The sequence below is a fragment of the Onychostoma macrolepis genome, chromosome 17, assembly GCF_012432095.1.
Source record: "Onychostoma macrolepis isolate SWU-2019 chromosome 17, ASM1243209v1, whole genome shotgun sequence".
NCBI classification, from domain to species: Eukaryota; Metazoa; Chordata; class Actinopteri; order Cypriniformes; family Cyprinidae; genus Onychostoma; species Onychostoma macrolepis.
The window spans coordinates 10,349,026-10,376,055 of NC_081171.1; the positions used below are offsets into that span (position 1 = coordinate 10,349,026).

The 27,030-nt window shown below is 35.7% G+C and overlaps 1 protein-coding gene across 5 annotated transcripts in view; it reads right to left on the bottom strand.

Moving 5' to 3' along the window:
- chrm3a (cholinergic receptor, muscarinic 3a) overlaps positions 1–27,030 on the bottom strand; it is a 94,417-nt gene that overhangs the window by 4,052 nt on the left and 63,335 nt on the right. The window lies entirely within an intron of this gene.

Sequence of the window (27,030 nt, forward strand, 5' to 3'; positions counted from 1 at the left end):
AAATGTGGGGGGAAATCCGGGCAAGATTTTGATTTTGCATTCTTGAATTTTTTTAGTCTTGGTTGCCTATTGCAATTTGAAAATTCTCATTAAATCTGTGTAAAAGACTCGTAGGTGGTATTTCATACTCTGTATTCACTCATCGATTATATTTCATACTTGTTCTATGGAACATTACTGAAATTACTTTTGTCCCACATGGTTTGGACTTATAAATAAATACAGCCTTTCTCATAGAAAGTTTCCCCAGAACCGTCAAAAGTTCAAACAAGCTCATCAGTGGGAGAAAAAGCTACTCGGTGAATTCTTAGTTCAAATATGAATCATTGTAATAAGAACCATTTTAATAATATTAATGATGCTACATTTTTTTGTGTATAAGAAACAAAAGAATACATCTCAGATGTTTTCATATGTTGATGAAAGAGTATCAGAGCCTTACCGAAAGGCTTATTGGGATACACAAAACAAAAAAAAGGTTTGGAAACACTAGTCTAGAGCAACATTTTAAGAGCCTACATTTATAACAGATATATATAAAAATGACCTTACTATAAACCTGTAGATAAATATTAACTGCCGTCTTATTCCATTAAATCTGAATACAATGCATGCTAAAACTAGTTTATATGCAAAAGCACAAGCTCTGCCTGTACTGACAACTACTAGATCAAACATTTTCAAAATAGCTATTACTCTCCAGTTAAAAGCACATCCCTATGTGACAGTCTCTGAGCTAGCAGGCACATGAACAGCAGGAAAAAATGTTTACATCGAGAAAGATGAAAGATGGGTGAGGTGTTTCTTTACTTTGATTCTGCAAGAGGAAGTTGTTGCAGAGATTTCCCAGAATGCCTCACACAAACGCACAGTTAATCTCATTGATAGAGGCAGAGAATAGAATGTAACTGGCTCATGGCCAAGGACGGCTGAACGTCTCATCTCTTCAGATAAAAATGATATTCTTGACCAGAAGTTGCACACAAATACACACAAACACATCTAACTCCTGGGGGGTGGGGGGACCTTACGAAGTGGCAATCTAATTTCAGAAATAAGTCAAAAAGGCTGCTGACTGCTGCTCTAAAAGGAAGGCTGACAATCATACAGCATCATTCAGCAGAACAGGCCTACATTACTAAATATAGTCATAAACTTTAAAGGGAAAGAGCTGATTTTGAACCCGAGAACATCTGTCTCTCTTTCAGTAACTCTTCTTCATCTTGATAAGGCAGTGGGATGCGAGGGGGAAGACAAAGATGAGAGTGAAAAGTAGGTGAGATGCAAGATTAGGGAACGACAACCTGATCACATAATCACACGGTATAATCATATTGTTGTTAAAATACCATATATGGGCTTGAATATTTAAAACAGAGAAAAGAACAAATGGATATGACCACTGTTGCACGCACGCGCACACACACACACACACACACATACCAAAGAGTCAGAGGTAATTAGCTATTGGATTCAATCTCAGTTCTCCTACAGCGGAAACGAAGGGATAATTACTTTAAAATAGGGAGACCAAGAATACATATATACACACTGTGTTTAAAACTGAGGGAACGAAGCTGTCACAGGGAACCTGATTTGTTTAAAAAAATTATACATTACTAAAAGATTTCTGTTTTTAAAGTGTTTTTGAAAGAAGCTTCTATGGTCACCAAAGCTGCATGAAATATTATTATTTAAAAGAACTGATTTCTATTTTAATATGTAATTTATTCCTGTGATGGCAAAGATACATTTTCAGCAATCTTTAGTCCATTAGTGCAATCAGTCTATTATGCTGATTTGGTGCTCAAGAAAATGTTCTTATTATTAAAGTCAATGATGAACACATAAAAAAAGTTATTGAAAACTTTTAACTGCTTGTGTATATGGGATAACTTTAAAAGAAAAAAAGTACAAACCGGCAAAAATTGGCTCAAACATAAGTTAATCGATAACAACTGCTTAATTCAGCACCCAATTTTGTACAACAGTGCTTCTGTTTGTGTAATATTGCTTAAATAACTTCTATATGTGACCCTGGACCACAAAACCAGTCATAAGGATCTTTTTTTTTTTAGAAATTGAGATTTATGCATCATCTGAAAGCTGAATAAATATGCTTTCCATTGATGTATGGTTTGTTAGGATTGGACAATATTTGAAAATCTGGAATCTGAAGGTGCAAAAAAAAATCTAAATATTGAGAAAATTGCCTTTAAAGTTGTACAAACGAAGTTCTTAGCAATGCATATTACTAATCAAAATTTAAGTTTTGACATGTTTACGGTAAGAAATTTACAAAATATCTTCATGAAACATGATCTTTACTTAAAATCCTAATGATTTTTGGCATAAAAGGAAAATCGATAATTTTGACCCATACAATGTGTTGTTGGCTGTTGCTACAAATATACCCGTGCTACTTGTGACTGATTTTGTGGTCCAGGGTCACATATCAAAGTTGAATACATGTTCAGCAGATAAACAATGAGAGATACAGTATCTCTGTGTTTAAAACCAGCATTGCGAAAAGAGATATCAGTGTTTAAATAAACAGTTTCAGTTCCGACTGAGATGAGCCACATTCAAAGCTGTTCTACACACACCTGCACATCACTTCCACATAAAATGGCAAGGATAATATTGTCTACATTTAAGTGAAAAACTATATTGACTGTAGAAGAATTGTGTTATTTTTATTATGCCAGATCAAGAAACACCATTTATCAGAATTCAATGTGGTAATGTCAAGGTGCACACAGCAGGGAGGAAACGAGGAACACGCAGACAAGGAGATACTTCAAAATAATAGTCTTTAATGGTGACATCAGGACAGGGCAAGACAAGGCAAGGCTGAGACAGACAGGAACACCGGGGAATAACGAGTAGACCAGACGAAAACTAACTAAACAGGCAGGAACTAAATACACATGACAATAGCTGATAATTACTAAAAGACGGCTGGACAACACTTAACTAATAACCACACTTAACAAGGACAGGAACGTGACCAAATATGGAAACAAGAGGCGGGAACACATGACAGACACGACAGAGGACTGACAGGTAAAGGTAACAGCAGCTGAAAGCACTACTGTTCCAAAGACAACAACAAAAAAATAGGAATACAAATTTAAATTGTGTGTAAATCAGTAAAGCTTGACTGCTATTAGCTTTAGGTGGTGCAGTCTGTTTCATCTTTAAAGGCCATATCATATGTTACATAAAAAAATAGACTGATTAGTGTTTAATCACAGGCTTTGTAATTAAAGACTGAAAAACAAGAGCATTCAATGCAATAAATAAAACCTCAAAGAGAGTTTGATGTTAAATACAGGCTTCTTGTTCATTCATCTGAGTCAGATATCAATAGCAGAGAGGGAATCAAGCAACAAAAGATGAAGTCAAAGAGAAATCTAATTGGCGCTGGGCTCTGATTCGGGCCCCTGCACTCCTGCACTCCTGCGCTCCTGCGTTCAGCTCTGTGCTTTTATCCTATTAGGGTTGTGCTATGACCTGAAACAAACACACAAGCTCAGATGAAGGATAGCAAACACATTTTGTACAAAACTAGTGACACGCATAGGTGTAATTCCATTAAGTTGTGGAATTTGGGAATTGTCTTAATTTTGGCTGATCCGCAAACAGCAGCTGATGAGCGGGCTGTTGTCATGGTGACTGGGGAGGATGTGGAGGGAAGCGTGAGGGGCACGCGACGGCAAACGAGGTTAGAGCCAACTGTTTGCACATACACACACACACACCTATAGTTGATTTCAGAAGTGAAACTGTAATGTGGTTCAAATGTAAAGATGTCAGAGGACAGGTGAAGAGAAATAGATTTCCATTTTTAAGTGGTCCTTTTTTTCGCACACACAGAGTGAATGTACAAATGCACAGCGGCATGTGCTCACACACACACACACACAGCGTGAAGCCTTTGATGACAGACCTGAGATTCAAACGAACATCTGGAGTTATATGCATGACTTCAAACGTACTGTACATCAAACACAGTTTTGTGTGTAAAAACACTCCTCTTCGTATTTAAAGAATTCTTTGCCAGTCCGATGATGCCATAAACACACAGCAATACTTAATATTCCAAAGTGATCTACGCCTGTGGAGATAACGGATTGAAAAACCGCAGTGACTGCTTTTGTTTTCATGGTCTTCTTTGGAAAAACACACTTTTATCAGGAAAACAGACTGGCATGTTTGGTGCCGTCCCCCCTGGCGTGGTAGTTAAGTGTGAGGAGAGTGTGTGTAGTAAGAGCACTGTGTGTGTGTGTGTGTGTGTGTGTGTGTGTGTTGGGTATTTTGATGTAAGGCATGTGCTGTGAATGACGATTTCTGAAGAATGATGGTTAAATGTCAACCGTTCTTTTTCAGAGTTCGAGGGAGATCCGTGATTACCTCACACGGCCTTTAACCAACAGAAATGTCAGCAGTGAACGCATGCAGAACCTTGATCAATATGCCAATTGGAACTGGAATTACTGGCATGGGTACAATTATAGACGGGAAGCCATAGTTATCTCTCAGTATCTCAATCCGACAGTCAGAGGAGATCAGTGAAGCATGAGAGACTGCTCTCTAACAGATTATTTACTGATCTCTTATGATTAAAAGTGATGGAGAGGGATTCGTCCCCGAGCAACTTCCTTCTCCTTATTTTACCTCTGCATATCATCCTCTGACATTCTACCCATAATTTTTGGACCTTTTTTCAGTTCAGTTGAAGGCTAAGTGTGAAATATCACCAAATGCCACTAAAAAAAAATGTAAAAAAAAGAAATGCAAAAGACCATTAAATAAATTATATAAACAACTTCTAACAAAAAAAAAAAAAAATGCAAGATGAATAATTACAAATATTAAACAATTCTTTTGAAAATATTAAAAAAATATGAAAATACAAATTAATTTTGAAGAATTTTATATAATTATTCATTTTACAATGTTTATGTAAATTGTTTTACATAAAAATGTCAAATGAATAAGTTTCTGTTTCTAGATTACTAATCAAAGAAGTACATTTGTAACATTGTACAGATGGTCAAAGGTTCTTGTTTCCACTGAGGCTCCAGTGTTTATTTCAATTTTCATGCTGGAGAACATGATCAGGAGATCTGACACAAGTTTGTGAAGTTCATACAGCTTGAAGGTTGCTGTTGTTAAATCATAAGAGAGGAAAACCAAATACTAAGACATTCTAGCATTAATGTAGGTTTTTTAAATTGACGTTTCATTGGTACACTGATTACTATAGTTTATCCAGAAAGAAAAAAAAACTTGCAAAATAGAAGCATTTTCACTAGTGGACCCCACTGTACAATTTGTTTATAATGGTCATTTGTTCAGTGTAAATTTTGTGAATTTACTAAATGTATCAGAGGTGGACAAAGTACACAAATCAAGTTCTTGAGTAAAAGTAATAAACAATAAAACTAAATACTCCAATAAAAGTATTAAGTACTCCTTTTCGATTTTATCTGGGTAAAAGTACAAAAGTACTTGATTTTTTAATGTACTTAAGTATTAAAAGTAATAAGTACCGACTGATGAATGTTTATTTATTTTACAATTTTATATACTCTATCCTGATAACAAATACGTTATACACTGATTACCACTGATAATTACTGATAATTCAAGTGTGCAAACAAATAAACATAACAAAATATATCATATGGTATATAGACATGGCAAAAAAAAAAAGCATGTGTTGCCAAATAGAAATATAGAATATAAAACAGGTTGCATTAGGCAAAATGTGTTTTAAGAAAAACGTTAAGCAAACATACTATTTTTACATAATTTAAAAGTGGTACGGCAGCAGGGTAGAAGCAAAACATTAATTTGTGTTATTTTAACGTCATGTTTAGTTTTTAAATAAAACCTGCCCCATTCAGATGGTAATATACAAATATGGACATGTCTAAGTTTAAGCATTTTATACAGTGGGTTTAAACAGTGCATTTACAGCAGCTTTAGTTCACAAACGATGGACAGTTCTGCCATGAAACTCTAGATGGTGCAGTCTGATAGGTCCAACTCAATCTGACCTAATGACATCATTATCACACGGCACAGCTGATTGGTTTTCTCCTGTATTGGTAGCCAATGAGCTCATTGCTTAATATTCAAATATCTGGCTTTTGTCTGCTGTAGCAGTTTGGCAGCGCACTTCAGAAACCCTCCACCTTCCCCAGCTCCACCTGTGTAGATCTGCTACGAGGTGATTCATGTATGCTATATGGGGTTATTCGTATGTGTTATATGTGCAGCAGCAGTATTTCTTACATGCTCACAGCAGCATGTTGTGGATGTATTAGCAGTAGCAAGTCTCGGTACTTGCTCTGCCGCAGCAGTAGCAGCGTAGCAGATCTATTCCGCCAATACCAAATACATTAACATTGTCATGTACATTACCATGCCAATCCCTCTGAGAGTTGTCATGAGTATACTTTCCTATTTTTTTAAGTTTAAAAGAAGTATACTAATAGCACACTTGAATAAACTTCTTTTTTGTAAGGGCACTCATGACCTAAATATGATTTTCATTTACAATAATAAATGCTAAAATTCGGCATTAGTAACTTTTAGAGCCATCGGTTGCCCGTGCATATAAGCTCTGATGATCTCCCATTCTTGGCTTATTTTGAATCAGAATTCAGTAAATTCAGTGAATTGTTAATTAGAGACTCGCTTTTACCGCATTATTTGAATCAGTGAGTTGTTGACTCGAGAAAAGCAGGTTCATTGAAAAAAATCAGCTTGTTCACAAATCGGACACAGCTATCACATCTCATAGTGCATGACAATTTCTCCAGTTCAAAATAACGAGGAACGATACATAAAATGTAGTGGAGTAAAAAGTACAATATTATGACTTGGAATGTCGTGAAGTAAAATTAAAAAGTAAAAGATACTGGAAAACTGTACTTAAATACAGTTATGAAGTAACAATACATAGTTACAGTCCACCACTGAAATGTATTCACTATACCTGGACTGATACTACTTTATGGTTCTCCATCTCGTCTGTCTGCTTTCTGGTCTCCTGTTTTCCTCTTTTCTTCCATCTCTAATAACACTGTCCTTATCCGCTCTTCTAGTAGTGTTTATTACCTGTTCCTGACATTTCTAGTAGTGTTTACTGACTGTGTTTGGTCAAACGTTCTGGTTGGTTGGGTATCAGGAAGCTGTAATTCTCTGCTCCATCTGTTCTCAGTTGAAACACCTCAATTGTGCCTCGAAGCCGGATCACCTGAGAGATGTTTGTATACAATGCTAGAGGTAAACAGGTTTTCTGTGAAGCCAAAGCAATTTGGTGACCTTATTACTCTCTAGATGAAAATGCCAGTCAGAATAAAATCTGTTACATCAGCACTCGATTTCAGACACGGGGTCCTCTGTAGGGTTAGATTGTTTCATCAGCATGATGGGCTAATTTACACCTTTACCTCTGCATGAACAACAACATGACATTACGAATTTGAGTGGCTGATAAGGTGAGGGTGAGATACTGTACGTGCTACACACCCAGGCACATGAAAAGTGATCATATAAGACTGGTAGAACAGAAAATTGTGTTCCTTTATCCAGTCATCGACAGTGCGTCGGTATCGACCCACCCCGCTGTAAGTAATACCTTAATCTGAGGCAGGCCAAAAAATCTATCACAGACTCTGACAAGATCCACTTCCCCGGGGCAGCAGCACATCCTCTGTCTGTGCGTTTGGCCAGCCTTTCATTTGTCTTTGAAAAGCAAGAACTGCTGCACGACAGAGGGATTTGGGATTGCACGTCTTCAAAATATCTTCAATCATAGAAGTGTGTTTCATTCCCAATCCCAAACATTGTCCAAGGCAATGATAAGTCTTGTTTATTTGGGCAGGGGTTTTGCATTACCATTGTCTAAGTCCAGAGATTTAGAATTATCTGTCAAAATGAACATTTTCAAACCTACTAAAATTGTATTTTTTTTAAATTCAGCACTTTTAGGATGTAATATAATATAATATAATAATTGGTATATAGCATTACACCATAATATAGTATTTATACAGTACATTATATACATAATTAAAACTATAAAAAAGTATTTAAACAATATACAAACAATTTACAAACAAACAAAAAAGCTACAGTATTACCAAAACACAACTACAATTATTCTACCTAAGCAGAATAACCAATATTCATTTATTTATTTATTTTAAAATAACAATCCAATAATCTAATGAGACATTTTCAACCACAAAAACAATAAAGGTTCATGACTGAATGAAATGTTTCATATACCAAATCCAAACATTTCACAATTTCAAATCTAAATTAGAATGACAACATTAAACTTAAACATAAAATTATGCTAAATACGACTAAAAGAAGTTACAATAATTAATATAACAGAGAAAGAAAAAAAATTATAAATAAAATAATAATAAAAAATAAAATGAAAAAACATCTAAACTTGCTGAATCATTTTTAACTTAATTTAATCATTTAAAAAAAAAAAAAAAAAAAAAAACTAGCTATGTGTACTGTGCTAGACTACCTGAGACTTATCACAGCACTTGTATACTGTTGCTCTCTCGTTGGTCTGATTGCTTCTATTGTTCTCCTCATTTGTAAGTCGCTTTGGATAAAAGCGTCTGCTAAATGATTAAATGTAAATGTAACTGATTTACTAGAATGAATCAGACTTTCCAGAGTTGCATATGTAAAAAAGAGGACATTTTAAGAGAACACATTTACAATCATTACTACATTGGTTCACACAGTTGAAATAGCTGTGTGTGCAATCCAATACAAAAGTATTTTTTCAACCAGTGTGCTGATAAAAAGTAAAATCTGAAGTACTCTCATGTTACTGATAAAAACTAGTGGCATCATTACTTATTGTTATTTACTCCCAAAACAAATTCCCAGACTAGGTCCTATGCTAAGAGAAAAACCACATGCTCGTATCCATAAAAAAGATCCACTGCTAGAGACTTAGACCCTGTAAATAGCAAGCGCAACAGGTCTTTTTAACCTCTCGTCTCTACTCCTTCAAGGATGGACCACATGCAGTTCAACAGCCTTTTACTGAAGCACTAGGGCTGTGCTTCAGAGTATTACCCAGCCTCCAGGAGCACCCAGAGGAATGTTTACACTAGCAGAGATAGAGATAAACATGGCCACTGTAGTGCAGATTTTCAAACCCAATATCTTACTGTACATAATTTGTTATATGCCATTGCAAAAGCAGCCTATAATAATGGTTTGTGTTGAGCACTAAATGGAAACAATTGAGAACATGGACACAGACGCACATGTTTGAGAACATGCTTGAGTGCAAATAGCACGCAGTTGCAGAAAGCATGTCTGCCTGCACAGCTTTGTGTGAGAGGGCTAGATTAACTAAAATCTCCTCAGTGAGTGGTTGCAATGCAGACCGTTTCAAAGGCTCATGGGATTTCTTTGATTCCTGTGAAGAGAGTTTAGATGGGGTAAAACACAGCCCACCATGCAACTACATTCATTGCCAGCACTGCCACAAAAAAAGATTCTTCTCCTAGTTACAATTAACGCTTTAAAATGCTGAAAGTGTGCTTGCCTACATATGTATTTGGAAATATGCCTAGTTATAATGCTCTACTCCATCATTTGATGAATTGCTGCCAAGGCCATTAGAAAAAGTATAAACTTTACTTAGAAATAAAACTATATTTGCCTGCTTTTTACATGTGAAAAAAAGAACAATCTACATGTATTACTGCCATGAAAATGAGTCTTGTTTGCACTAAAAGAATGTCCATCACTTTAAATATTCACAGTACAGCATTACATCAACTACCAGTCAAAAGTTTGGAATAATTAAAGAAGTCTTTCAAAAGGCTGCATTGATTACCAAGTCTGCATATATTTGATCAAAAATACAGTAAAACAATAATATTGATCCTTCAGAACGAATATGCTGATTTGAGGCTAAGTTATTATTAGTAATCAATTATTAAACATACTCTATCAAATTAATATATATTTATATATATATATATATATATATATATATATACATTTTCTTATTCTCGTAGGAAACATCTGCTAAAAATATATCTTATGATACCTGTTCTTCATAACGTTAAAATAAAACTACCATCATAACAATCATCCTTATCTTAAGCACATTCTGACCATGCCATTCTGTAAACTTCCTCCGCCATGTGTGTCTATGAATGCTCTCCATATCTGTATGTTGCGCAGTGATAATCAGGCCTTACATGGCAGCCTGAGGCAGGACTCCTGCACAGACCTGTCTGAGAAAAGAAGCACACTCAGTCTCCTGTGTAAACACAACAGCGGGAGAGGAATGCTCAAGCTGGGAGTAAGAGAGGGCTTACTGTAGGACATCAGTTTAGGGACGTCCATCGGTGCAGCTTAAATCAAAAGCATGTTAGAGCTGAGATGAACATAGACATGTGTATGGGTCATAAATGTATTGACCTGGAAGGATGATTGTGGTCCTGTTTACAGCTGGTATTAACATCCATCTCAGGCGATCGCAAGTGGTCAGCCGAAACGCATTGCTGTTTACACCTGGTAATAACATGCATCTCAACGTGTCTCCTGTGACAACTTGTAATCAGATTTTGAGGGTCCCTCTGTTCTCATGACTACTGTACATACATCACTTTCCGCATCAGTGTGTTACAGTATAAAGCACCAAAAAAGTGTGCACCATTTCTCGTATATAGTATCTAACCACAAATATGTTTTATGTTGAAGTTGAACTCTAACTTATTTTAGTTCATATACGTACAGTATGTTTTCCAAATTTTGTTGTTGTGTCCAAAATGTGTTATTTTCTTTAAAAACAATATATAAGAATACAAGAATATTACAGTACTGTTTTAGACAATATTTTCGCTTGTAAACGGTGCTTGACCTGTGCATATTTCTCTCCTGATACAGACGAGACGACTATATGCACTAAAGAAAACATTAAGGATAGAAGATTCTTATTTTAGCCAGAAGTGATGGTTTGAAAAATATCTTGATGGATTTATCACAAACATGGAGCTTTTTGCTTCACATGACATTATTTGATGGACTTGAGTCGTTGTGGATTACTTGTGCATTAATGCAATGTTTTTAATCAGCTGTTTGAACTCTCATTCTGACGGCACCCATTCACTGCAGAGGATCCATTGGTCAGCAAGTCATGTAATGCTAAATTTCCACAAACTTTTTTTCTGATGAAGAAACAAACTCATCTACTTCTTGAATGGCATAAGAAAATACACGAAAGAACATAACATTTAAATTAAAAACGAAAGAAAATTCTTAAATATTTCAGTGACTATTTCATTTTATTTAGTTATTTTCATTGCCAATGTGAACTGTAAAATTATGTATTAAAGCAATATATTGAATACATAAATATTAAAATAAATAAATAAATAGTTTAGTCAAGTGCTTGTTTTGTGGTTTATATGCATGCACAATCCTGCATTCTGCATTGACTTTATAATGATCCACCTGCATTTACTTGATGAATGAAGTAAACACATACAGTATTGTACTTGAGAGCTTGGGAAAAGGAAACCAAATCACATCTGATTCCTTGCAAGGATGTTTTATTCCCTGCGAGTTCAGTGCAATTATTTTCCACAGAAGCAAACTCATCTCCTCTGGATATGTCTCTGTATATTACATTGACTCCTGGGTTGGAGCAAAATGAATGTTCCCTTTTCCCTTTCATCCGACCATAACCCTGCAGCCAAAATTGCATTAAATATTCCTTTTATATCTTCACCTTCGGAGGGCAGTCCCTTGTAATTGCTTGGCTGCACTGTATGCCAATAAATAACTAATAATAAAAAAAACACACACGCACAAACCCTGATTTCTGGCCATGCTGGAACAGATCCTGTGAGAAATGCATTCTGTATTCATTACAATGACATCGTGAGGACATGCCTGGAATTTAGTATGCTCGAAAAACATAATCTGGGAAAAACAGTTCAGTTTTTTCCTGCAGCGTACAAAATTTATCTACAAGTGATGTGTACACTGCAGAGAGTGTACAGTATATTGGCAAACAAGATGCCTGAGGCAGCCATGAATATTTAAGAGCTTTTTTAATTTAGAAACAGCAAAGTTAATCATTATATTCTCGAATACTTCAGTTGGAAGAGGCGTCTTATCAGGGACAGATCCATAATCACTGATACCTAACTGTCTGAAACTGTATGCACAGATGCACACATGAAAGTCTTGGCAAAAATGAAAAGAGAATGAATAAAAAGGCAGTATGTACAGTACACACTACTGATAAATAATATCGACCTGTAAAGCCGCATAGTGGAACGTGTAGAATTTCCTGCAAGCATGGATGCTAGAGGAGGCAAGCTTGGTGATAGATTAGTTGTGCTGGTGTATTAATGGTAGGCACTTAGTGGCTTGGTGGGGTGTCATAAGCGAGGTCAGCATGCTGTTTCAGCCAAAGAAAAATTGTTTCTTTTTCTTGAAACAAAAACTTATCATTACTCTATTAATGAATGCTCTTGGTCATACTGTGAATGATTAATCATGTTATTTCTAATAGAATACAATTGTCTTTGTAAGTTTTTATCAAAATAACTCACTCTTTCTCTTGTAAAATTACTTTGCTTTTACTTCTAAAGTCACTTACGCTTTGTGGGCTATTGGATAACTACATCAAATAGCCAAAAATAAACGAATAGTGTAACCAAATATAAAAATTTGCTCAGGCCATCCAACACATAGATGAGTTTGTTTCTCCATCAGAACAGAATTGGATAAATTTAACATTGCATCATTTGCTCACCAATGCATCCTGTGAATGAGTACCGTCAAAATGAGAGTTCCACAAGTAATGCACATGACTCCTGACTCCTGTGTGTTTGTAATAAACAAATCCATCATTAAGGCATTTTAACTTTAAACCATTACTTCTGGCCAAAATACATACAGTCATACATAATAATGCTTCCTCCAGTGAAAAAAAAAACATACTCTGTTTTCCTATCACAGAGAAATCCACCAACATATTTGTTTAGAACTGTTTCGGCTTGTTTTTAGTTGTAAATGGTGTGCATGTGAATCACTGTAATGTTTTTATCAGCTGTTTGGGCTCGCATTCTGACGGCACCCATTCACTGCAGAGGATCCATTGGTGAGCGAGAGATGTGCTGCTAAATTTCTGCAAATCTGTTACGATGAAGAACCTTTTCTACAGGATGGCCAGAGGGTGAGTAAATTTTCAGCAAATTCTCATTTTTGGGTGAACTATTCTTTTAAGCACTATTTTAGTTAAATCACATTCAGTCTAGTGCCATTCTAGTATTTACGGTAACAGCTACCTTTTAACATGCAACAAATTTCAAATAAAGTACCATTATATTTTCAATTCATGTCGACTTTAAATTATTATGATTATTAATAAAATTAAGATGTTCAATGTGTGACAGAAACCTAATGTTATATGGTAGAAATGTGTTGCCACTGTTCCTAATGAATGTATAAAAGCTTATATGTGTCACCTATGATGGGTAAAAGTCTATAATTTCTCACAGTGCATTTATAGAGAGGTCGTCACATCACTTTACTCTTGGCGTTCCCACTCAACTACACTATCAGGAGGCGGATCGCTGCTCATTTGCATAAAGTCTGCTCAACTTTTTCCACATGGCCAACAGTCGCTGTCACTCATGTCATCTCACATCACCAACTCTTCGCAAATGAATTAATTCCAGTCGCTTTGTCACTTCTGTCACTTTTGAGATCATTCCCCTGTTTATAATTTCCAAATGGTTCAGTTGGCGCCATCTCATTAACAACCACTGAAGAGGTTATGAAGAAAAAAAGAAAAAAAAACTGCAGTTTCTGGCACTGCAATGAAAATGTAGCAGTTTCAAATGGAGAAAAACTGAAGATCAGGACTCAGGAGTTGGCTTAACCAAATTTATGTTTCAGGTTTTATTAAACGTGAAGTATGTAATATCTTTGAAACCAAATATTTATTCTATTCCAGTTTAATACGCAGAGACACAAGTACTCCATTCCTAGGCTGATTTCCCAGATAACTGTAAACACTGTAGCTCAGTGGTGCTTTCAAAACATTGCTGTTTGTTTTAGGATCCAGGCCAAACTGACACAGCAACACTGTCCCAACCAATGGCACGACATTAGGGTGGAGCTACCAGTTCGTTTGGCCAATGGGAAATGATGGGCGTGTTCCTGTTTAAAAAACAATGCTTATTTTTGCAACTCTGTATGGTGCATATATTACACCCTTCACTTTTAAATTTGGCAGTGGAACTACAAGTGTAATCTTTAAGAATGGCGAATGTCTACTCTATGCATCATTTCAGCACAGTTAGACACTAAGAGAAGTGCACATATTATAGTGAACACAGAGCAGAAGTCAACCGCTGACAGCCACTCAAAAACAAGTGTTTCACTACAATAACACGCAGTACATCATGCTCTTTGCTGCATGTTTTTTATTCCAAAGGTATTCAGGTGCACTTAAAATATCTCTGGCGACTATATCAAGTAAATATGAAATCACCAAACTCAAAAGTGCACTAATATAGCAGTGTTGGGGAATAACTAACCAAAGTACTTCACTTTCAGTATAGTAGCATGACAGCAGCTCAGTTTTTATAGTAACAAGCTTTAGTTACATAAGTAGTTATAATAGTTACATAAAAAACTACGTTGCTATATTTTCTGTAATATTTTAAAGTCCCCAGCAATAATTGAGTGAAAAAAACATCATGTTTTATTATCTCTATCTCTCATTGGGAAGCATTGAGATGTCTACGATTGATTTTAGTGAATCGGCTATGTGCATAGTGATTTTAGTGTATGGTTCATGTAAATAAATGAATCCATGCACAGTCCATGCACAGTCCTGTAGCAAAATATTTAGTTAAATGCTGCCATTTCAAAGTAACTTCCCAAGCATTGCTACACTTACATTACATTACTGCACATGAAACAGCTAAGGATGCAAAAGCCCGCCAAATACTCTAAGGAGAAAGACGAGAAGAGAACGACAGCCAGAGAAAAACACAGAAGGTGTTCCTATTATTGAGAACATGCACACCACAGTTTCCCCTCAAGTGTGAATCAATTCAATATTAAATTGTATACAAATTTAATGTAGACTGTTAGAGGTACAGAGCTCTGATCCCAAACCAGCAATAATAATTCCTCATCTCTGAAAAGCTCCCCAGAGTTACCTTAAATCTACAAACCTGAGCAAATGAACTCTCAGCTACTTAAAATGTGTTTTGTATGCTTGCACTTCCCTGTGGAGAGCATTATCTTAAGGCTATTATGTATTTCTCTCACTACTGTAATGTGATGATAACTAGCAGGGGCTTCCACGGGGAGATGGTTGAGTTATCTTGAGTGCCTGACAGGGAGCTGATAGTGTTTATGACTGTGGTTTGTGGTCCTGAATTCCCAACAAAATAAAATACCTCACACCAGGTTTTTAAGCTTCAGCTATGGCTTATAGTGATAAAACATACAGCTTATGCTGTTGCGTACTGATGGCTGTCTAAAACAATATATGGGTGGTCTATCTATAAAGGAAAAAGCATCAAAGGAAACTATAAAGGAAACTCACAAGGACCTGAACAGGTGTGATATTGCTTTGCTGAATTGTTCCATACAGTAAATGGGTTTCATACAAAAGATGACAATCATTGACTGACAACCATAAAATATGGACTATCTGGACCATAAAGTCGTCAAACTATGAGTAAGACTAATAACCTCTTGTCAAACATCAAAGGCGGGAAATATATCTCAGGAAATTTTTAGCAGCACTTAAGAAAAATGCTTTGAAAAGAAAATGCACAGTCAAACAGCACTGATCTGAAGACATACATTAAATGATTCAGAAAGGGCCACTTCATATTTACATGAAGTATTTAACACAAATTATTAGGCAAAGCATTTTAGAGTCAAACATTCTAATCATATATAATTATGGCCTTTTTAAAAAAAAAAATGCTTTCTGAAGGACCATGTGACACTGAGGACTGGAGTAATGACTGCTTAAAATTCAGCTTTGCTATCACAGGAATAAAATAAATGTTAAATATATTTAAAAATAGTTATTTTAAACTGTAACAATATAATTGTTTTTACTCTATTTTTTATTTTAAAAAATGCTGCCTTGGTGAACATACTGTATAAGAGACTTCCTTCAAAAGCATGAAAAAATCTTTCAGAGGCCAAATGTTTGGACAGCGGTGTAAATTTATCAAGAAATTACTCTCTGTTAATCATGTGCAGAAGTGCATCTCCTTCCTTTTCCATTTTCTCATAAAATGTGTAGTATCACTAAACATGGGTCACCACTGAAAATAATGTGCCAAATACTTATATACAATTACAGGATGATTTAAATACGATTTTCAGCTCCATTTATCAAACTGTCACCACAGTCAGTTAGACAGTCTTAAAGTCTTGACGAAATAATCATATTTTGCATATCACACATGTATTGAATGTAGTATCCATTTTTATTTTTTATTTTTTGGTATTTATAGCCACTAAAATTATCTACTAAAAATTAGAGAATTTATCTAAAAATCTCAAAGAATTAAATTTGTTTGATATAGCTTACATATCATGGTTGGAACAAAAAAAAATGTAAGCATATTTAAAAAAAAAAAATCTGACCAAAGCCTGTGTGTCACGTGTGTTCCCGTTGTGTTCCTGTACTATTTGGTAGTTCATTTGTGGCTATCCCAAGCCCGCTGGCCGCTCCTCAGTAAAGTCAGCCGGCCGCTATGAAATCAAGTCTGTCAGCCGCGGCTTACTCAAGCCTGCCGCCGTTCGCGGCTCACTCAAGCCCGCTGCCGCTGCTTTCCAGCTGTAGTGGCCGGGTGAGGCCAAGTTCTCCCTGCACCGCCATGGCCGGCCGGGTCTGCCTGATCCACCCTGGAGGCCTCCTCTGTGTTCCCATACTGTACCTGGGAGGAGAGGCGATCTGTCACATGTGTGTTCCCGTTGTGTTCCTGTCATGTCCTTATTTGGTAGTTCCTGTTCTTATTAGTTAATTATTGGTTAATTTGTGTCAGCTGTGTTTAGATATCTTGTTTAGTTTGATTATTATTTAAGCCCTGTATGTCCCTTATTCTGAGTTCCGGTTTTGATCGTTATTCCCTGCCTGTGTACTGTGTTACCCTGTTGGATATTAAAGTCTCTCGTTTTGTGAATTCCTGCGTTCTCCTTGCTCCACTGTGACACTTTGCGACGCAGACACATTAAGTAAAGAAGACCTTCAGGATGAAGACTGACTTTGTTTTTTTTGTTTTTTGAAAGTTTTTATAAATAAATATCTTGCTGAAAACATATTGTACGACACACCTGAAAAGGAACATGCTTGTGATCAGAAGTAATTTTAAAGTGCAAATGTTGATTTTTAAAAAGCTAATAGTTGTGGGACATGTTTTGTCCCACATGTCTCAAGAACTGCTGAAGTGATGGAGATGTTCAATAACATCCTAGGGAAGACAGTTTGCAAGCAGGAAGGGCATGTCATAGCACAATGTAATAATTAACCAAGAATAAAAAAACAATAACAATTGGAAGCTAGAAATCATTCCGGCGGAATTATATTCCACCTCCACAACCAACTTTTCAATCTGCACGTCGGCCTGACAAATTACTCTCTCACCAGCTCTATTCTGATTACGGCCTGATTACAGTCTGATGAGAAATACACAACTGCCAAATACAATAACAGGGTGCAGACATATGCCTATCAGGACTTAATTTGGGAGACATTTGGCAGAGGCGGTTAACCTTCTGAGAATGAAGGATGCCGGGGTATCCAAACTTTGCAGAAAGTCCAATCCCACAGTAATCCTAATGATATAGAATTCTGTCCTCTAGCTAATAAAAAAAACCTTTTGTGTGCAGCTCAAATGCAGGCTCAACTAGCCTGCAATTCTTAAGCCAAGTTTAAGGACTTGTGCTGGACTTTGTGTGGGGCTTGCAACTCAAAGAAACCTGAACCCAGAAAAATGATATGTCGCTCCCCAAGCCCCCAAGGCACTGATAGACCTGAAAATGGAAAAGCTCTTGAACTGAGCGAGCCAATCGGTGTCATTTAGCCCAGACACTAGAGTTGAGGCTCAGGCAACGCGAGCCAATTTGGGATGCGATGGATCAATAATTCTGTCAGGGAAACAGCTGAAAAGGGAGGGGAGGGATACAGAAGAAGGGCATGAAGTCTTTCAAAGATGTTGGAAAAAATATTCCCCCAAGTTTGCATATCCCTCTTTACTTTCCAAATGGTTTGAATTCACTTAAGGTTCCAAAATTAATCAAAAATTAAAAGTGCAATATGCAAAAAAATCTTATTTTTTATCATGCTGTGACTAATATTCCAAAATGAAATATATAAAGCAATTACCATCAAGTACACAGAACTTGCGCAGAGTACACAAATTTGAATTCATGTAGAATGAAAGAGGCATGTGATTTGTAGATCTAAAAGCGCATTTCCCACACACTGGTAGTATCAATCTTCTGTATAATAAATGCCATTATAATTCTTTTTTTAAATACTTTTTTATACTTTTTATATTTTTCATTCCCGTTCTGTTCTGAAAAGTTTGGGGCTTTATCCTGAATGTGTTGTAATGCCATGTAAAAATAAAGGAATTACAACACAAAAATATTACTATTGTTTTTTGAATTGATGAATGAATGAATGAATGAATTAATTAATTAATCAATGAATGAATCAATGAATCAATGAATGAACGACAATCAAGCAGACAAGTATTTTGCTGATGTCATTCACTATTCAGTGAAAATATTGTATTTTTGCTTTCAGGAATTTAGATTTGTTCTTTTCTAAAGAGATAATGGTAACACTTTACAATAAGGTGTCATTTGTTAACATTAGTTAATGTATTAACTAACATGAACAAACAATGAACAATGCATTTATTACACTATTTATTCATCTTTGTTAAAGTTAGTTAATGAAAATACAGTTGTTCATTGTTTATTCGTGTTAGCTCACAGTTCATTAACTAATGTTAACAAACACAACTAAGGCCGTATTAAATATTAAAATATGCCGTAGAAGTATTGTTCATTCATAGTTCATGTATACTAATGTTGTTAACTAATGAACCTTATTGTAAAGTGTTACCGAGATAATGAACCAAATACTATATATAACTGCTAAAGTAAATATGTTGTGAAAGAAGCAAGTTTCTTAAGTAAAGAAGTAACTTTTTGGCTGAAAAAAAGATGTATCATTCCTACTAACGAGATTTGGCTCCACTGTAATAATGAATGTCCCTCTATTACAGCACTTAATTGGGAAGAGCATATGTTGCAGTTTCAGCACAGAAAGCTTCTTCCCAGTTTCAGTCGAGGAAGTACAGAGCAGTGAACCATTCAGGCTGATCAAAGCATTCACAACAAATCACATTTAACCGAGTGTATAACGATTGCTAATCTAAATGTTTCTTCCTGTGGAAAACTGCATGGACCATAGACAGGTAATTGCTGGAGACACATCATAAATACTACAGAGCGCAGACAAAACCAAGAAGCCTCAGGTATGTCATTTAAACAAATGTTTTCCTCTTAAATTGTCTCTTTAAGGCATTTTTCTGTTACTACTAGTCTGGAAAGTGAAAGAAACCCATTTTCAAATGAATCATTTACATTTATTTTATTAACATGCAGTGTGGCTAAGTAATACAAAGCATTTAATGCTAGAATCAACTCTGTCACAGTGTGTGGGCATGTTTTGAGGATGTATGAGGCTGTACGTGAGCTGTGACCTTGTTCGATCCGCCTAAGAAACAGGCATCCTGGGACGGAACAAATGTAGCAGTGTGAACGCACCACATCAACAGCTAATGTTTCTGGAAGAAATATTATAGGGGAGGCAAGTACTGTACAGGAACTTGGCATAATCAGTTCTTGGTTTGGATGGGTCTAGACACCTAAAACATACACAAACATGCAAAGATGGAATTTATGCCTCAAGTTAATGAAAAATAATAAACAAGGAACACCAAGAATGGTTTTATATAAAACTGCACCACAGCAACACGAGGAAAAGCATCAGTCTACATCACCACCCAATTACATTTCTATTTCAGAAATTTGATTTTTGTTTTTGTGGTATCCAAAAGCATTCCATAATGCTGATGACATGTAATGTTTCATTTACTTTCATTTACCAATGTTCCTCATTAAGGAACCAAGAGGATTGGGACATCTTAAATTTCAAATCATCAAATCCATAACCCAAACAATACAATCAGAAGGCTTGCTCATGCCAAGGGGTCAAAGTCAGGCTGGTTATCATGGCCAAGTTTGCCTCTACAGCATCTGTCTCCATTAAAAGCCCCCCCCACAAAGAGAGTGACTATTTCCCATCTCCCGGCGTATGTCATGTGCAAGATCCCTTGATCTGTCATCTCAACCTTCAGATATGTAGGAAGAAGCTGATATTAATCATTTCCGAGCTGATCTAGAAGAATGACAGCGTGATGTGTGCTACCTGTAGCTACATGCAAGCAGGATGTACGAGTTCTCATTCCGCCAATCATGTGCTAGTGTTCTCCCATCCAAAGCATCTATTGATCATCTTTGGTTCCAACCAGAGAAGTGAAAGCAGAAGATGAAATAAAACCAGAGGGGAAAATCTGTGTAGTAAGGAAATGGAATGGGAACAGAAGTGGATTCATTACAAACCATCTAGATAGAGAAAAGCATAACTTCAGGCTTGATTATAGCCATGATCAAAGCCATCTCAGGCCAGTCACCTCACATCAGTACTTCTGTGTAACAGCACGACCATCCATTCACCAATTAATCTGTTAAATCAAAGGCTGAGATAGAAGAGAAACACTCAGACAGAGCGATGAATTCACAGAAAGGAAATACGATCAGACTTAAAATTGGCTTAATTCTCCAGAACAGCCTTGCTTCTATTATTAGGGCCAAATTAATAATTCACTATTTGACTTCCCCCTCCATCAGTGTAACCCATGCACCCTCTGACAGCACAAGAGAAAGCTCTGAATAAAACATTGTAATGTAATTTGTTCTCACGTTAAGGTCTTAAAATGTCTCAATCACGATCTGTCTTGCAGCGTCGCATTGACATCTGTGTCCTTCAGCTGTCCAACAAACGAGAAGCGTCGATTGCTATAAATGAGACCGGCCATGCTGCCTGAATAAAAAATGTGTAGAGTGAGTCGACTGGCTGTTGCCAATGCAATCATCCATAAAGTTTGACTGACAGCATTAAATTTCATCTCGCAATTAGCACCTTGCATTGTTCCCCCATCAACTGATAAAATCTCATTAGGCAACAGTTCATGTGTAAGTAAAAGCGGTTGACATTTCAAAACATGGTGTACGCTTAGTGCATGCAAGAAAGCGGTTTGTTTGAACATAACCTTACAAAAACCCGAAAAAACAAGGTCAGTTTGCTATAATAGTCTCTTCCTTTAAAACAAAGCCATACCTTTTTTTCTCCTCCATCCATTTAAGTCCAACGTTAACCAGTCCGATAAGACACTACAACCCCAATCATGGAATGAAATGTCACATTGCTTTAATAAGCGTCACATGCTCTGTTTGGCCCGCGTGGTTATTTCCGCTCGCCTGACCTTTAAAGGGTCTAAAGGTAGTATCTAACGAGTTTGGCTCCATGCAAATGTAACATGAGGTGTGTCAGGTTTAGTGTGACGCTCAGTCATCAGGCTGGCCAATGAATAATAGAGCAGCGTGGTGTGAAAGGGAAGATTTGAACAAGGCTGATGCTCAGCAATTTAAGAGCATCACTTACTCCACGGTGGAAGAGCAGAGACCACACATGCATTGTGAGAGATATTTTGTTTGAATCCTTTAAAGCATGAGCTAAAACGTAACAGGTGTTGATACGATATGCTAGGGAGCCTCATCTATATGTGCAACATATTATTGCAAGAAAATAGAGGGACTTCAAGGTCTCTTATTTTAATAAAGCACGTAGATTTTAGTCAAATTGGCTATTTTCATTTTTCCTATGTGTAATCTGACTATCATCAACAATTATTATTATCTCCTTTAGATTTTGACCTTACATGACTTCAAATTAAATTGTTTGACGATACTTTGTAAAATTCTGATTAGTTCTTTAGATGTTTGCTACAAAGTCCCTGAAATGTGTGAGGAGCTATTAAAAATACTGCTGTATATATACTTATATATTTTAAACCTTTTATTTGCAAAAGTTCAAAAGAAGTCAGTAATTTTTTTAATGAGTGATTTTATTCAGCCAGGACAAATTAAGTTGATAAAAGTGAAGACATTTATATTATTGCAAAATAGTACTATTTCAAATCAATTCTGATATTTTTTAACTCTTTATCAAAGTAAGCGGTAAAAAATGCATCACAGTTTTCGCAAAATTATTAAGCAGCACAGCTATTAATGAAATTAAAATAATAAACAATAAAAAAAAGTTTCTTGAGCGCCAAATCATATTAGAATAATTTCTGAAAAATCATGTGACACTGAAGGCTGAAGTAATGGATGCTGAAATTTCAGAGGAATAAATGACATATACTGTATGTATATACAGTATGTATGTACGTATGGAGTCATGTGAAATATCAAATTAATTGAAGAAATCATTAACCCATTAACAGATAAAAACAGTTAATAACTGTCCATAACTTTACATTGTCACATATCAAAATTGTCTCTTTTGACTCCTATAGAAACATATGCTGCAAGTTCCCACCTGTGGTTTCTTTCTTCTTTCACTCTCTCTCTCTCTCTCTCTCTCTCTCTGTGACGATGAGGACTGCATTCATGGGCACGTGTCTGAATTGGCTAATTAAATTTGATGGCTCTGATTGTCTCTGAACACCACAGATCTACAGCAGACGAGTCACCTGTGTCTGTGCTATTTAAAATCTTAAATCTTCCAAATCAGCCCTAAAGTGTCCTCCCTCTTTACCTCTTAAAGAACAACTCACGCCGCATTGACTCGGCAGTGAGGTCTTACATTCACTTCATGGTAGTCTCATAGACACAATCTGTAATAATAGAAAAATCACAGCTGCTAAGGGGCTAAAAATCTTAAAAGACATTTAAACTGTGATTTTGTGCTATTGAACTACTCATATGAACTTTCTAACAGTAATACTGTTGTTTAAGGTGGAGGTTAAATCATATATATGATGTCAGTTTGAATGAGGTTCAGATACTTGGCCTTTGCACTCAAGACTATTATGACTCTGCAGCACCGGTTCTTATGGGAAATGAAGTGCACACTGCAGCCATTAATCCTTACGAATATGAAATCAACATGACCTCTGTGGCCAAGGGGACTGCTAACTGGATATCAGCATAACGTACACAGCAACCTACAGTAAAAAGGAGACTCCAAGGGCTATTTGATGGACGAGCTCTCCGGTCAGATAGGCCTTCTGAACCTATGAAAGTCCCAGCTAGCCGCTCATAGGAGGAAAGAACGTGAACAACCACAGAACTGAATAAACTGCAGACTTGAGTGACGAAGGTAACACAATGTACTTGGGCTATTCCTGTTCTGCAGTACCTTGTGAACTCTTTAACTTATAAAAAATGAATACCCTTGTGTTGTAATTTAGGGTAGTATTTCCATAAAAGGGTATACTGTAGCAGACCTTCAAAAAATATGCTCTGCTTAAGCTAAGCCACATAAAGTTTATTAATTTAAACTTGATTATTTACACAATGGCAAGAAAGTGTTTCTATCAGCCCTAATAGGATGAAACCAAACAAGATGAAAGTTACTCAGTGAGGGATTAAGAGTTAGCTTACATAAAGCCAATTTTGGATAGTTTTTTTTTATCATCTTTCTATATATATATTAATTTAAAGGCTTATGCACATTTTCTGCAAAACAGGATGGAATATTTTAAAGTGAGAACCAACTAACACATCACATCACAAAATGCTGTATATCAAATACTTGCCCATGTTTAAGATACTGTTTTCACCAATTACAACACTATTAACAATTACAACACTATAGAAAACATAAATTGCTAGCTTATCATGTAAAAAGCTGAAAATGCAACTCCTAATGTATTTTCAGCGTTTACATTAGAAATTAGCAATTTATGAAGAAATATGCACTCAGCAGAGAAATTATTTGAAAAATAACTCGTTACCTCAATTAACTAATATAATTATATATAATAACAGCTTTAAAATTGTGTTTACATATTTACAGTGTATACTTGTAAAAAAAATGCATCTTTATAACCCTAGTCCACATTATTAAAGGGTTAAAATTAAAAGATTATTAAAAGATAATTAAAAGATTTTCTATTATGTTTAAATGCATTTAAGGGGGAGACATAAAATACCAATATCTAAAAAAATATATATATAATAATAATAATAATAATAACATGAAATTGCTGTTCTTTATTAAATCTATTACTGTACAAGTCAGAATTTGTCTCATGAAGATATATAAGCTTTTCTCTGTGAGGAAATAACACTAATTAAGATATTCCTTAAGTTCCCCTTAGGGATCGATAAATAACATCTGTTTATATGTGAATCTCCTTCTGACTGGCAACATTTGGACAAATAAGCAAATATGGCCTTTCAATGTTTATCAGTGATGCAGCTGGGGATCAAGAAATGGTTCTTAATTAGACTTTCTCCTATACCAGCAAATATGTTTGACAACTGAAGGTTTTTTTCCTTGAAAAGTGCAAAATCTGTCTGGCCTCACACAGCAACATTGCCTCAACCAATCATTGCCCTGTCATAATGAACATCTTAAACAAAGCTGAGGTGTCTTGAGTAATTGCTTGACAGGAGACGATCTGTGTGAGGGTAATATCAAACACAGCATCTATGTGACATCCAGATGGGCTTCTTGTAGTGTCTACTATAAACACCATCGCTCCCTTCACAGTCAGCCGATATTTCAGCAATGATTAATCATTACTGCCCTGTGGGAACAAGCCATCATCTGAGGAAAATAGATGGACTGGTTGTTAAAGAATATGAAAATACATTAAAATATGCATTAGCACACTGTCAGGCAAAGAACTCGCCTGCAGTCATGAGCTGTGTAAAAATATATGTTTTTTTTCCATGTAGTGACAAAATTCGACGTGTAAGATATAGTACTAGCAAAGTTTCTTTTTTTTTTTCAGCCGTGGTGACTATCAGCTGTTTTTGTAAAGATCTTTTTCATCTTTAACCACAATTTTTCACAGAAGAAAATACATCTGGAATGATATTTGGAGTGAGTAAACATCATTTCTGAATGAACTATTCCTTTAATTACAGAATTTGAAATGCTGTGTATTAGGAAATATCAAAATGCAAGTGAGCTTATTACTTTTCTCTCTTTCTTTTCAGATTTAAAATGACATTTCAATAAGTTAAGAAAGTTTTGGACTTTGAAGACTTTGCCATGAAGGTACAAGATCCTTGACTCCCCCGCTGGCCCTGAGGTCTTCACATTCTCCATTCCCAAAAACCCTCATTAAAACGTTTACACATGACTGCACACATCTCACCACCTACGCATTTCAAATAAAGATCAATCGATTGGAAGAGCCCATGAAATTTCATATGGTTTTAACCATACATTAATGATTGAGTTGAGTTTATATGTTGCTAGCTCCTTAATGTTTGTAAAAACTGATATTACCATTTAAAAGTTTGGGGTTGGCAAGATTTTTTCATCTTTTTTGTAATTTCAAAGCTGAAATCTTTTTTTTTTTTTTTTTCAGGATTCTGTGATGAATAGAAAGGTCAGAAGAACAGCACATAAATCTTTTTATAATATTATAAATGTCTTCACTGTCACTTTTGATCAATTTAATGCATCCTCGCTGAATAAAAGCATTAATTTCTTTACAAAAGAAAAATACTAAACCAAACTTCTGAAGAGTAGTGCATATAATTTAAATGCAGTAAAATTGTCTTTCTTTTTACTCTCTCTAGACCCACTCTCAGGGCAAAGGCAAAGGCTTTGAGACAGGCTGAAATATGGTGGCAGCTCATTGCGATTCACAATGAACTCAGAAACAAATCAAATGGGAAACCTGAACCCAATTGTACATTACATATTTCCTGCATCAATTTCCTTTTTCAATTAGTGAAACAATGCATTTCCATTAAACCTAACATTATGAAGTGCCTGACTCCTCTTTCACGCTGTCTTTTTCTTTCCATCACTGTTCATTAATAAGAATCCGAATCAGTTGTTTCCTGTCAGCATAAAGAGAGCGAGCAAGTGTGCGCTACACAGAGAGAGAGAAAAAGAAATATGCTGCGGTCTTCAAAAACTGTAGGAACGGTTCCTCCTCAGACACATTCCTTCAAAGGATTTCCTCATTATATGGTGAATGAAGCGTATTAATAATAGAATATGAAGTTTCATCACTCCAAATCCTTTTATTAAATATTGACATTATTCAGAGCCAACAGGACTTATTGAAGGTGAGGACACATGTCTAAAAGATCTGTTTCATGTTCAACAGATTCAGGAGAGAGACATTATCAATAATAGAAGTTACTTTTTCTTAAGTACTCATTACATTTTGTATAATAATGATAGAAAAACAGCTTCACACTGGCAAATGTCAGTGTACAGCACTAACAGGTTTGTCTACCTCAAAGCCTGGGAAATCCAGCTTATACCGGTTTCTAGTGGTTTTTAGTAGTGATCGACCAATATTGATTTTTTTTTTTATAACCGATACCGATACCAATTATTTGCATGTTCATGTGAACGATAGCCGATATGCAGAACCGATATTTATTTACTGTTATAAAGTAAATAAATGACTGAATGAAGTAAGTCCATACTTCACTTTGGTTTTTCCTCCTTTCAGTCATCTTTAAAAAAAAAAAAGGTTGAGAATTAACAGTCTTTCATGTTAAATTTAATCTTCATATTACAACAATAAAAACATTTTATTTATAAAA